This window comes from Colius striatus, chromosome 5 (genome assembly GCF_028858725.1).
Source record: "Colius striatus isolate bColStr4 chromosome 5, bColStr4.1.hap1, whole genome shotgun sequence".
NCBI lineage: Eukaryota > Metazoa > Chordata > Aves > Coliiformes > Coliidae > Colius > Colius striatus.
Window position 1 is genome coordinate 1,389,062 of NC_084763.1, and position 14,781 is coordinate 1,403,842.

Genomic DNA, 14,781 nt, shown 5'->3' on the forward strand with positions numbered 1-14,781 from the left:
CTGAAAACTCTGAACTACATCACACATCACATCACATCCACAACATGTGGTAACAGTAGTGTCAAAACCATAGTCCGAACATGCAGCCTCCAGAGATCACACTGACCCCTTTTTCTGGTTCCCTGCAGACAATGCTGCAACCACATTACGGCCTCAAGGTGCCCATGGGGAGGCAGAACTGTTTCCCTGAGAGGGGTGTCAGCCCCTGTGCCAGGCTGCCCAGGGAGCTGGGGGAGTGCCCAGCCCTGGAGGGATCCCAAAGCCATGGAGCTGAGGTGCTGAGGGCCAGGGGTTAGTGCTGGGACTCCAGGAGCCTCCAAAACAAATCTATGATTACTTCAGACATCTCTTTAGCAAATCTGCTAATAAAGCACTAACTGAAAAAACCAAAGCTGCCAGCAATAGACAGTTAGGTCATGGTTTCAGTGTGGAAGGGTCTGAGGAAGTTTGAGATGGGATGGAAGGAGTCCACCCACCCAGGACAGGTACTACTGTGAGCGCTTGAGCGTTCAGGGCAGTGTGAGATAAGGTAAGAAACTCACCTGCTCCAGAGGTTAGACTGAAACCAAACAATTTAAAAAGGAAAAAAGAATTAAGATAATCAAAGCCAAAGCCATTAGAGAATGGAAAGCAACCTTCCCTTTCCTTGCCACCTCGGGTATCAGCCCACAGCCAGCGGCCGCTGGCCTGCCAGAGAGCCCTTGCCCAGTGTTGGATGGAAAGCTCTCTTCCCTTCCTAGCTCAGCAGTTTTGTATGAAAGATACATGAAGATTTTAAGGCCATGTTTTAATGGGACTGCTTGCTGGAGTGAGGTTTGAAAAGTAGATTCAGTTCATCTGTAGTTTGAAACTAAAGCAGGTCATCTGTCCCATTCAGTGCTCCTCGGAGCGTGCCTCTCCTGCTCCAGAAACTCAAGAGCTAAAAGGCATCTGCAGGTCATTAAAATAATCTCCTCCTTTATATTCTGCTTGTGTAACTCCACACAAATCTTTTCTCTTTTTACCATTGATACAGGAAATGTACAACCACGCTTATAAACCACACAGCTTAAAGCATGTCTTCTTCCCATGACTCAAAGAACATATTCTGGTAGACTGACTGCACGTGAGAGCCGAACTGATTTTAAGCCAGTCAGGTTGGGTAAGCCAAAACAGTTTATGGCTGTTTTACCTAAACCAGAGGGGTTTGTATGTAAAGACCTTCATTGTTTTACACAAGGTCAGAGATGGATTGAGGAAGCACACAAATAATTTGCCAGCCTCCAAAACTTCATTTCTCAAGCCACGTGTGAATGTGCTCAGCAGGGTTCCTGCCTCCAGAGCAAAGCAACTAAGCAGTGTGTACATGTTTCAACCTGCACTCTAGCCCACAGGCCCTGAGCTGTGAGTGTTCAGCAACTCCAAGACCATTTTATTCCCTGGAAGGCATGTGCTGCCATTCAGTGAGATCTGGACAGGCTGAGAGTTGGGCAAAGAGGAACCTCATGAAGTTCACCAAGGACAAGTGCAGAGTCCTGCACCTGGGGAGGAACCAGGAACCCTGCACCGACACAGGCTGGAGAGCACCTCCAGAAGGACCTGGGAGTGCTGGAGAGCAGCAAATAAACATGAGCCAGAAATGTGGAGGCCAATGGCAGGCTGGGGGCATCCAGAAGAGTGTGGGCAGCAGGTGGAGGGAGGCTCTCCATCCCCTCAGCTCTGCCCTGGTGAGGCCTCATCTGGAGTCCTGTGTCCAGTTCTGGGCTCCTCAGCTCAAGAGAGATAGAGAACTGCTGGAGAGAGGCCAGAACAGGGCTACCAAGATGCTGAGGGGCTGGAACATGTGTGAGGAGGAAAGGCTGCGGGCCCTGGGGCTGTTCAGCCTGGAGAAGAAAAGGCTGGGAGGGAATCTCATCAATGCTGAGGAATTCCTACAGGGTGGGTGTGGAGAGGATGGAGCCTTTATTCTGTGGTGGCCAGTGGCAGGACAAGGGGTAATGGGCACAGGCTGGAACACAGCAAGTGCCACTGTCACAGAAGGAAAAAGTCCTTTGGTGCTGAGGTGAGGGAGCCCTGGCCCAGGCTGCCCAGGGAGGGTGTGGAGGCTCCTTCTCAGGTGGTTTCCAACCCCACCTGGACACATTCCTGTGCCCCCTGAGCCAGGGGAGCCTGCTTGAGCAGGGGCTGGGGCAGCTCTGCAGGGCCCTTCCCACCCCCACCATCCTGGGACTCTGTGATTTTACATACCTAGCCATGGCATGATGGCCTTGCCACCAGCACGGTGTGTGGGCCCTGTTGGAAGGAACCAGGACAGAGAGAGATTTTACAGGAGCATGGCAAACGCCATCGCCTCTCTCTGCTGAAGGGAAGCTCCCAGTCCAGAGTCCTCCACTGTGAGGCCTGTCCCTTCTTTTACAGCCAAAGGCCCTTTCAAAGGACCCTAGCCCAAATCTGTAAGAGCTGGGATGTGTGGCTGCTTGCCAGCTATCAGGAGGAGCATCCCGAGGCTGCTGGTGGCCACGTGGCACCCACGCCATGATCTCCTCTTCCTGCTGCACACAGCAATTCTTTTTCCACACCGGGCAGGAGCTTTAGCGTAACAGAAAGTCTCTGTGATTTGGCTCAGGCATGGGAAACAAATCATGCCTTCCTTTTTAGTACAAACCTTAGCAAAATGTGAACAATTCCTTCTAGACTAAATAAAGTCAAAATTCATTTAGGGGGTTTTAAACACTTCACTGTCAGTTACGTTCCAGAGGCCCTGAATCTTTACTCAGGAAAATGCATGGATTTCCTCACGACAGGCCATCTGAGCAGTGTGGGAAATGCCAGCAAGGGAATAGCAGGCTGTCTCCATACATGGCTGTGTCTGAGAAATAACTCAGCTTGGAAAATCTGGGAGCAAGGTACAAGAAGAGAGAGGGAAACACATCCCTGTTTGTTGGGTTTTTTTTCCTTTTAGAAATAAAACCAGTGTTACAAGTTCTCTTCACGTGAAATCTTACAGGACTGAGTCACCAGTACTCCTGCAGCCACCCAAAGGGGCACTCAGGCATCATTTTCCAACCTTTCAAAGCCAACTGCCTCTGCAGGGGCTGGTGAAGCAGCATTCAGTACCAACATAAACCTCCCTGCAAGAGAAAGCAGCAAAGCCTATTTGAGACCAGGCTGAGCCCAGGACTTCGGGCTCCACACACAGGCTCTCATCAGTGCAGTTATGAACCACCTAGGACCTCCTCATCATGGAAACAGACTAATTGCCTTTCTTAGGTGCAGGAAAGACTGGCTTTAGGGCTAGGACAGACCCTAGGACACTTCTTCAATAGGAACTTCCATACATTTCCCTTCATGGAAAAATGCAGCAGTGTATAAAATGGGAAAATATTGCTACAGCAAATAAAAGGTTGCAAGGAATGAGCGCAATACAGAACACTTCAAGTTCTCCTGTCCTAATTCCTGCCAGAGGTCTCCTTCTAAAGTAAATCAGAAAATTAATAAAAAGCCCATGTTTTGATTAAGGCTGAGTTCAACCTGCTAGTACACTCACACAGATTTCCACTGTCATTTTAATCTTGTCACCTCTGCAGCCCCAAGGCAACCCCAGTTCACACACAGATCACTTGCTGCCTCTTTCCACAGACACGTCTCTCAGCATTTGCTACAAATGGCATAAAACACGAATCCAAGCACAAAGATGGCCTCGTGGTCTTTTACTAGGCCAAATGCTACTTGGGCTGCAATGGTGCAGTGCTTCAGCTTTCGTGGCTTGAGGAGAAGACTCAGAGACCTTACCCAGCGTCAAGCATTCACCCTGCCAGCACTGCCTCCCTTTGCACAGCAAATACACAGCAAATACTTTTACTTCTTAATGGGAAATTTGGAGAAAACCCACTGGCAGTGTGCCTAAGGCACATCACTGATCATCACTGCTGTTGACGAAGGAGGAGGAAAGAAAGGTGATGTGTTAGGAACACATCATTGCTCGTGTTTTCCATCACTGTCGTGGATCCTTCCAGGGATCTCAAATGTGTCCATGGTTTTTCATCCTTTGAACACACACTTTCATAAGCCTTGCCTTCAGTAAAGGAGATCAGTTATTTCCCCCGGTAGCAATGAGACTACTGGTTGCATTTACGAGTGTGTCAATTAAAGGTTTAATCAAGCGTCTGGCACTTGCAGCAGAGGCGGCATCTGCTCGGATTCTGCTGACCCCAGACAACAGAGGGTGGCTCAATGTGCCAAGTACCTCTGACTGGAAAAAACGACGTGTCTTAAACATCTGGAGCAGCACAAAACTAAGAACAGGACATGGGTGGGAAGAGCAAGTCGCAGATTTCTCTTGGTAGCACTCTCTTCTCAAATAAAAATATACAATGTAGAGGAAATGAAATACTCTCTTTTCAAACCCTCACTGTTTATGAAAACCTTTATTCTTCATTAAGCCACCCCAACAGAATAGCCTGCCCTTTCTATTTGACTGATTTGCTGTAACAAATCTCTGGTTTTAGCTCTGCTAGCACAATGTCCTGCATCTCATGGAATTATAGGTGAAACCTTACACAGGTTCTCTTCTTACCATCGCTCCTTTTTGTTTTCAACTTAGAAAAAGTCTGAAAGAACAAAAGGAGATGGCAATAATCCCCATAACAAGTCAAATCTGCCAGACACCCAATTGTCCCAGGAAAGGAAGTGAACAGCTAATACAGATGAGCAAGAATACTTTAAATAACTGAGATTAACTGACACAGGCAGCTATTTTGTTGGTAGATACAGGTGTAAAATGTTCCAGAGGCAAGCTATCTTTACCATTGTCTCCTGAGATTTCTACATCAGAGGAAGGATGTGAGTAAGTGGATGCGAGGCAGAGCAGCTGGTGTGCCGCGGCACGCATGCACGCTCACCGTCTGCACCTACTCTATCAGCCGCCTGATTAATTAGTTGCAGCTCAACCATTTCAGGTGGAATTTACTGCTCCACATTGGCAGGAGGAACAGGAATGCTTGAAGCACAGCCCAGTGTACAAAGCTGCACCAGGGGAAGGCAGAGCTATCGGAACATACCAAATCTCCTCTGGCCCAAAAGCCAAACGGAGATGTCAGGTTCACAGTAAGGTCAAACAGTGCTGAGCGCGTGCACAGTGGGGTTTTTGCACTGCTGTTACAAGTGTGTCTTTATCTCAATCGTTCACCAGAGCTTCAAATAAATGGGAGCTGCAAAAAAACTGCAAACAGGATAACTCAAACCAAAAATGTAAGTATACTTCTCCAAAAGTGCTTAAAGCATATGTTGGGAGTAACAAAAAAGCATCGGTATTTAACCAAGAACATAACCTGTGCACACCACAAACTAGGCAACTACTTTTATTGACAGTATTCCCTCCCAATATTTTAAACTCACTCTGTCTTCTGCACATGTGTCCAACTGCTCCTCTGTCTGAACAATCTGTTTAATCTTTCTCTGCTCTTCAGGACATTGTTACTGTAATGCTGAATAAAATGAATGTCTATGATTACGCTGATGAGGAAAGCTGTGTTGAGACAGCAATTTCACCTCTTGAAAGAACACATTCACTTTAACAGATTGCTTCTAACATTTCTTCCTTTCCTGGAAGAAGTTAAAAGATCAGAAAGATCATATTTTCCTGAATAAGTGTACTTCCTTTACCTGTTTTGCTGAGTATGAAATCAGTGCTTGGGTAGAGCTGTGAAAGCCCAGAAGTGAGACTGTTCCTGAGCTGAACGCTCCCTTGGATCCACATTAAATCAGTTCTGCCTGAGAGATGGGCACAGAAGTTTCCTGCACTAATAACATTCAGATTTACTTTTCTCAATGAATTAGTTCTGGAACTTAGCAAATATTAATTAATTGATAGAGGAGCTTCCATTAATGTGAACTTCAAAACCCGCTGATCTTCCTTTATGAACTCGAGAAAAACGTGCTGTCCAAACAGAACTGAGAAGACTCAAGCAACGAGCATTAACGTTATCTAGAGATCATATTAATGGATTTGCTTAATCAAACAAATCCTTTGAAGTGAATTATCTTGACAAAATATGATAAATGTTGGGTCGGGAGATACGGGTGATAACCGAGAGGATGCCCAAGTCTGCCAGTGAGACACCCCGTGGCAACAGCCTGAACTGTCACCCTTGCAGTCGCCAGCACAGGAGCAGCAGCAGAGGCAATGAAGTGTGATTGAATAACAGATTATAAAGCCGTCATTTAATATCACACAGCACAGATCTGACATAAAAGCGGCAATTTCTGTTCCCAAAACGCTGCTCACAAATGTCTGCTCATCTTTAAGCACACAAAGCAGTGTTGATCATGTTCGTGCCCTGCCTGAGGTGTGACCGGCCACGCAGCTGGAGCTCTGGTCCGTGTGCCGCGTTCCCTGAGAACGCAATTCGCCTTCGGTTCGTGTGCTCCCACCAGCTCGTCACTGTCACAAAATCCTACTGATGAAACTTGGGTTTTTCAGACTTCTTCCTTTCATTTCCAAGATCCTTCACGGCCCTTCCCTCCCCTGCCTTTCGCTGACACCTTTGCACACCAATGTTACCTCTAAGCCTCTCTAGTCCCCAAACAAATAACAGGCCATCAAGAAAAACGAAGCTCCCCGCCTGCGAGTGCCACAGGACTCACAGCCCCAGAGGTTACCCTGGCTTTGCTCAGACGCGGTATCGTGATGTGTTCAAGCTGCATGGTGAGGTCTCCTCACCTCCTCTGCCCTCTGCTCTGCTGCTCCCACCCAGGGAGCAGACGGGCAGCAGGCATGCAGCAGACGTGCCCCAAGGAGAGGCAGGTTAAGCTGGCCCCCCTCTGCACTAAGCAAGCAGCTGGGCCCCAGCCAAATTCCTGGAAAGCAGCTGTGCTCTCAGCAGAGCTGCTGCCAGGGCTCTGCGTGTGTCCAGAGATGCCTCTGAAACGGCAGGGTTGGGTAGGGCTGCTGCTAGGTGGGTCATTTTTCTAACACAGTGAAATGACAATGAAGGAAATGAGGTGCTTTGTTCTTGGGTTTTCTGATCCTTCACACGTGTGTTGGAGCTAAACACTGATGGAGGGACTTTGCATTAGAGAGTGTGTATGGTGCCTGTAGCTCTGGCAAGGCGAGAGATAACGTTGGTTTAGATTTGCTTCCAGACCCACCAGACCAGCTAAACATGCAGCCTCTCCCTTGCCCCGTTTTATCAAAACAGGCTTAACATAAATAGTTGGATTTTGTGGAAGCTGGGAGAAGGGGAGGTTAACCTGGATCACTCCGACAGAAACACGCTGAGGGCCGAGTACACATGCCTTTCTACTGGCAGCTGCCATGGGCTGAACCTCAGGTTTGACTGAAACCAGTTTGACAGCGACTAAAGTACATGGTTGAATAAAAAATACACTTAAAGAACAGCAAGATTAATTCTCAAACATTAAAAAGGAAAAAAATCTCTTGTACATACGTATCTCATTTCAATAGTTCCATTAAATGAGTATTTCTGAACATAAACAGCATCCAGGTAAGCTGTAGCTCCATAAAATCAGCTGCAAAGAGCATGGCTGAGCACCGTGTTGCCTCTCCTCTGCTGTCTTACCATCTGCATGGGAGTGCTCCCAGGTAAGAGCACCATTAACACCACCGACTTAAAATCCTCTGACTCACTTCCCTTAATAGCCTGGAATAAATGTCCATCATCTTCCTGAGCTGCAATGATACAACACCCACATTTCACATCTCTACTGGAAACAGCACACTGAGTGTTTTTTGAGCTTTGAGCTCCCTCTACTGTGCAAATGTTTACTTTCAAAGAAGCTTAGTAGTTTCTCATTTAAAACGAAGCAGGAGCCAAGAGGTCGAGACAAAAACTCATGTAAGGAAGGTATTTTCTCGGTTTCCCCTGTGTTGAGTAGGTAGGTGTGAGCTTGTTCTGCGCTGATAAGCAGGAATCAGGCATTACAAGTCTCATCTTGAATTACCCTAAGAGAAAGACATCCCAGCAGAGGAAGTGGCCAGGCCTCAGGACAGCCTCTGCGTGCACCTTTAACAGCTCAGCCAGATGCAACTGACATACTTAAAAACCTCACGTAGCAGTCAGGCTGTGCTGGGGCCACATCAGTTCATTTAAGGGTTCATCTGTGAGCAGATGGCTCCACAGGACACGAGGACACTGAGCTCTGCAGTGCTCCTCGAGAACACATTCCCTCGCTCTGGCCACGGCTCTGCAGAGCGTGGCTCTGCCAGGAGCTGGATGGCAGCAAAGAGCCTCCAGCAGCCTCCTCCAGTCTCCCTCTGGGCCAAGGAACCCCCAGCCCCTCGAGGGCTGTCTATGACTGCCCCCAGGCCGCCCTGGCAGCGGGATGAGAGCTGCTCCCTTTTATACCCCCAGACACTGTGACATCTGTGACACGGGAAGCGGCAACATGACACGGGGTGACAGGTTCCCCCCACAGTTCTGGTTTTTTATTCTCACTGTGGGAACTGTCAGTTTAATTGGATGATCACTTACTATACCCTGCAATCCAGTCTCCTCCACGGACATTGGCAGGACTACTAAGTAAATGGTGTTCTTCTTCAGAACCATGCACATAAAGGTATTAGAGACAGGATGAAATCTGCAGTGGAGGAGAACCCATCAAATCCACCCCAATTGACAGAGCTTTAAACACAGGCCAGAAAAAAGACTAACAGTGGTAACAAAACCAGACCACATGGACCTCTAAAAACTGAGTAGCAAGAGGCAGAAGGGTAAAGTCAAGATAGAATACTTCTAAGCTCATTGGGAAAGAAGGGGATTCTCGCAGTTCTTACAAATTTAGAACTTCAATAAATAGCATTAATGAGAAAAAACACTCAGGTGTGAAGAAGACAAATTAGGGAGCTATCAAGCTACAGTATGGTTTTTACTACAAGATGACTCTCTGAACAAAGAATCTGACAGGAGGAATATAAAAGACACTGAAGCTGAAAGTCAGCAGGTTCAGAGCTTGAAGAAACGCTCTGCTTAGATTAAGGAAAAACATCAAGCCGTGCAACCTGTAGAAGAGGGATTAGAAGGAGAAAAGCAAGGGAAAGCTATTAAATGTGGTTTATACATCAGTGTAACAGAGCCAAGAGACTCAGTGTAAACCTGACTCATTGTCAAAACTGACTCAGCCAAGGTTAGTCCAATGATAACCAACTAAATGAAAAAAAGATGAAAACTAGTGAAGTCAGGAAAAGCAGAACCGTTTTGGAATAAGCACCTCGGGGGATTCTGGGGTTCTAGTCACTGATTTGAAATATTCTGAGCAATGAGACTGTGCAGCTCACAAGGTGCAAAGAAGCACAACCACTTCTGTTCATGAATGGGTCACTCCACGTGCCGTCTGCTGCCTTCACCTGCTGACAGCCAGGTTCGTTCAGCACATTCGTCTGTTTCACTGATGTTCACAGGCTTTGTGCTGGTGTAACTGTACAGGTGGCTGAGAAAAGTATGCAGGGGAGAGAACTGAAAAGAGGATAGTGAAGGTAGGAATTAGGGCAGGGAGGGAATGAGAGGAAACAACCATGACTCTAAAAAACCCCAGGGATCAGGGAAGAGTTTGAAATAGTTCAGAAAGCTGAGAAGCAAACATAACCTATTAGCAAATGTAATAGAAACAAACCAAACAGAATTAGAGAGAGATTTAAGAAACAGGAAATTCACTCAGACTGCGTGACAGAAAGAGAAATAATCATATCACAGAAAACAAATATCATCATTCCCCGTGAGGAGCCTGGAGGCCCAACTGATACTTAATTACACTAAGCAAAGAGGAGCTGTCAAGGTGATGAATGCCAGAAGCATTCAGTACCACTCAGTGGCTAAACCAGAAAGGGACCCCATTTTTATCAGATCTGTTTCAAACTCTGAAAGAATGCTAGAAAGCAATGAAGTAATCAGTCTGTAAAGCACCAGAAAACCAAACTGCAGGGATTCAGTTGCTGAAGCCTATACCCTGGGGTACAGGGGTCCCTACATCTGATAGCACATTCACAGATGACCAGAAAGCTCGAGATCTAAGAATCCGATGGAATTTCAGGTCTGAAAAGAATATGTTTAGAGAAGAATAAAAGGTGAATTAAATTGAGGCATGGATAAAGCACGTTTACTTTTTCTGCCCTGGAAATTCCTGTTGCAGTCAGGGCTACAATTCCCTGGGAAAAAAAAGCAGAAAAAGAAGGAGGAAAACAGGCCTATAAAGACAGAGACGAAATCCTGCATTTTGTAGTGGCTCATTTACATGTAGATTCCAGCTCCTTCAAAAGACTTTAAATCAATCTAACAACTGAACTTCAAATTAATATTATACTCCTACAGTTTAGTCTTACATCCACTTGGCTGGCAGATAAACTAACCAGAAGGTCACACAACGAGCCTTGCAAATCATTTACGAGTGAAGATACAAAAAGCCTTCCTTCTCAGCCTGTCCTGAATGCCAGACCGTGGTTCCCAGAGGAATCTCTACTTTTAGTGCAGAAACATCACCAGTGCATGGCCAGTGGCCACTGAGTTTTTGACTCAGTATGGCCATCTTACAGCCTGCCTCTCCCCCTGCCTCCTTCTGTTAAAAATCAAACAATGCATTTTCTTTCTGGTTTTTGTCTTTCATTTGGGAACCAAGAGATTTTCTGTCCCTGTAGGAAACATGTTCTAAGGAATGTGCTTGTCTGGTATCTGAACTACCAAAAAGTTGTCTGAGCTAGAGCTTCCCATCAGCTGCCAGCATCAATCCTGGAGCCCTCGGCTACACTTACACAACTCTGGCCGTCTGACCCAAGCCCCGAGCGTCACAGCTGCATTGGTGCTATGGTGAGAGACGTGCACAATGAAACATGTGGCTCAATGGAACTAGAAATAGTTCCTATTAAACTCTAGGGAAAGGCTTAAAAAGCAGAGACTGTTACCACTACAAATACATACACCAAATGAATGTTTGTTGCACCCAAGCACAGTACAGAAAAGGTGTTCCAGGGCAACGTGGCAAAAGCCCTTTTCCTCTTGATGGAAGGTCCTTTCTCTGATGGCTCTGAAAACGTGAGTTACAACAGAGCCTGACTGAAGAGCTGCATCACTGTTACAGAGCTGGGCCCCAGCTCACACCATCAATATCATTAAGAACCAACTAAATAAACCCATCAGGCAGAAGAAAGAGACAAGCCTTAACAGAGGGATTGCTAGGCTTTCCCTACAGGAAGGAAAGGGCAGCAGCACTTCAGTAACTCACTGAAGGTTTGCAAGGAGAAACACCTGAGTGCAGCTTTGCCCCTTTGATCTAAATGAGGAAGATTTGTTCTCTTATTATGAAGAAACAGATAACAAAACACCCCAACATCTTTCCATGATTCTAACCAGAAAGCAACGTGCTGACAATACTAATCACTAGATGTAGGATGTGATTCAAACAGCTTTACCATCGCATTTTACAAAGAGGAACTTCCCCCTCTCCTTCCTCCTCTGCTTTACTCTCACCATAGATATCGAATATATTTAATAACAGATTCTATACTTGTCATTGATAATGTGTAAAGTAAACCTTGGCATAAAACAAAGAAAGTAGCCACTCTGTGGCCCATCACAATGCTTAGTTCCCTTCTGGTGGCAGAAAGCAAGTGCAGCACAGCTTTTCTGGCTTACCTGGGAAGAGTTCAGACTTGCCCCTTGAGGCAAGAACTGAGTTTCATTATGACACAGGGATGTCCAAGGGAAAACACAGGTAGCTCTCAGGTGTCTCTCTGCAGAGCTGCTCTTCAGCAGTTCAACCCCCAGCCTGTACTGGTGCGTGGGGTTGTTCCTTCCCAATTTTGTCCAACTCCTCATGTCAAAAGCAATAACTCATTGGAGTCATCCTTGATGGATAAAACTAGATATTCCTAAGGTTGTATTTTAGAGCAACAAATCAGGCTACAGGTCTAACTGACAAACACCTTGATACTTTCAGACGTCTCCAACTTCAGATGGAAAACGGTGGCATGTAAATCAAACAGTGCACTGAGCTCCTTTGTTCATTTGCATATAGCACTGAAATGCCCAGGGTCATTTGTGCTACCTCAGCAGGAAAAATGCTTTAAAACCTCTACCCATGCACTCTTAATTGTAAGCCACAGAAGTCATTAGCAGTTTCTAGTTCAGGTTTTAGCATTAATTGAATGTGCAGAGTGAGCTCAGAATAAGGCTGGCAAACTGATGGGATTTATTCAATTACACAATTCTTAATGATTAGCCTAATATGCTCCTAATTAAAAGCATACTTGGCCCTTTGGTATAGTCAGTTATACCTCTGACTAGCCTGAGGCTTACACTTAGGTAGCATGACCTTACACATCTATGCAGTGACTGCTCACACCAGAAACAGATATTTAAAATACCAACAGTAAATGTCTCAGTGATATTTTTATTTCAGACAGTGTGTCTGGAGTTATTCTTGTGTACAGAAGAACAGAGGCAGAGCAGCAGCTCACAAGTCCAGACCTGATCTAGGTGAACCTGCATCTGCAGGGAGGTTGGACTAGATGATCTCTAAAGGTCCTTTCCAACCCCTACCATTCTATGATTCAGCTTTCAGCCATGCCACTGGCTGCTGAGAGCCCTCTCATTGACACACAGTCCCCATTGGCACTGATATGTTTCAAGGCCAAGCAGGCATATGCATGACCTCTCCTGTGACTTTCACCTCACACTTGGCCAGAGCAAGTTGAGAACGTGAGATGAAAATAAACACCCTGTGGACCACACTCATTAAACAATGGTTGTCTCTCTCCTCATCCCACACAGAAACCCCCACAAGAAAAATCAATTATTTAAAGTATGAACAGCCTAAATGCAAGGATAACTGAACTCAGTACACATACAGACATATCTCTAAGGTCACAATGAGACCACATCTGGAATACCGTGTCCAGTTCTGGGCCCCTCAGTTCCAGAAGGACAGGGAGCTGCTGGAGAGTTCAGCACAGGGCCACAGAGATGATGAAGGGAGTGGAGCATCTCCCTTGTGATAAAAGGCTGAGGGAGCACATCACAGCAGCCTGCCGGAGCTGCCCTCTGATGTTTCAGTCAGGCCAGAGCCCAGGTGAAGGGAGGCACTGAAGGATCCCAAACAAGCACACAGGTAATGACAACAAATTATTACCCTTGTGTCTCTCTTTCAAAAACAATTCCAGCCCCTAATCTTATCACCTGCAACATGTTTCCTTCTTAAACTGCATTACAAATAAACATTGTCTATCTTCTACTTTAAAGCAGACAGATCAGGTGTGCTGGTTCCAAAACTACCACTAACCAACCACCCCATCAACACATGGGACAGTTGGGTAGGATGCAGTATACCCAGGAAGCACACTTCTAAGATGTCTCTTATTTTCACTGGCATTTGAGCAACTCAAGCTACCAACATTTGACCTGTGCTGACACCAGGGAGGAAAGGGTTTCTGACACTGGAAAGCCTAACACCCCATAGAAACAGCCTTCACTGCCATCTCCATGCAGACACTAAAAGGTGGAATCAGACACTAGCAACTAGTTCTCACCACTAACAAAATTACCTCATGATGGAAAAAGTGAATATAATAACAAGAGCAATTCCCAGTAAAAGGAGAAAATAAACCTTCCGATATCTGATAGTTCTCTGAAACTAATTTTGCATTCTTTCATGTATTTCTCCTCTCATTTTTGTTTCTGATATTTAGGGTATCTAAGTGCGTTTACAGGCAGATTTTTCTGCCTGCCCTGACTCGGGGGCTTGACAAAAACAATAAACACATACTTTAAAATGCAATAAGATCACTATTTTTAATATCTTAAATCCAGACCAGAAGAGAGTTGAAGGTACAAAGGACAAGAAAGCATAGCAACGGGAAAAGTATGAACTATGTTCTTCGTTGTTGTGTTCATTGTCTCCCGTGCTGTCCTGCATGGAGCAGCCCACCAACATTCAGAGCCAGTCAAGTGAAAACAAGTGAATTTTAAAAGCTAATGTTGTCATTGACAACTAATGGACACAGAGTCCTCCAAACACCTGAAGAAAGCAGATTATTCCTTTGCTTAGAAATCCTAAAGTTTAACAGTTAAAGTTTAGTCCAAATCTCCCATGTAAACAGGCCCATACTGTCTACGAACAGACCTGGCTTATTGCTTCTCCTCTCCCAGCAGACATTATCAACCCCTCATATCACTTTTGTGGGCTGAGCTGTTCGTGTACCCACTCCAAAAACTAAGACTGCATTACCAAGCAGCATGGCCCAAGGGCTGAAACAGCTGGGGACAAAGTCTTGGATTCCACACTACACTCACCCCAGGAGTTTCACTTAGTGCTAGCCTGATCCTACAGATCAAGTGCTGACTGGCATCCTGAGCTCCCGAGGTATGCATCCCCATCACATCTCCCAGCCTTGTTTCTCCCCAGTGCAATCCACATCATGTGCTTTGGGACAGCACTGCAACGGGAGACACAGTCACAAGAGTCACTTAAAGAGTGACAGTCACAAGAGTCACAGTTTGGTCACTTTGTGCCAAACTGAAGCAGAAACCGCCACTACTTGCAGCTGACCTGAGCACTCCTAGCCTTTGGCCACTTCTCCCAATTGCCATGAGTAGAGGTTATCAAGAACATTTCTGTATTTTTTCCAGGTTACCCTTCCTTGTTTCCACGCTGTTTATGCTTCCTTTCTGTGTTTTGGTTCAGTCAGGAGCTCCTCTGGTTATACACAGGCCTCCTGGCATTTTTATCTGACGTCATATTCACTGGGGCTGAGCTCTCTTGAGTTGAGATGAGGTCACTCTTGGATATTAACCAGCT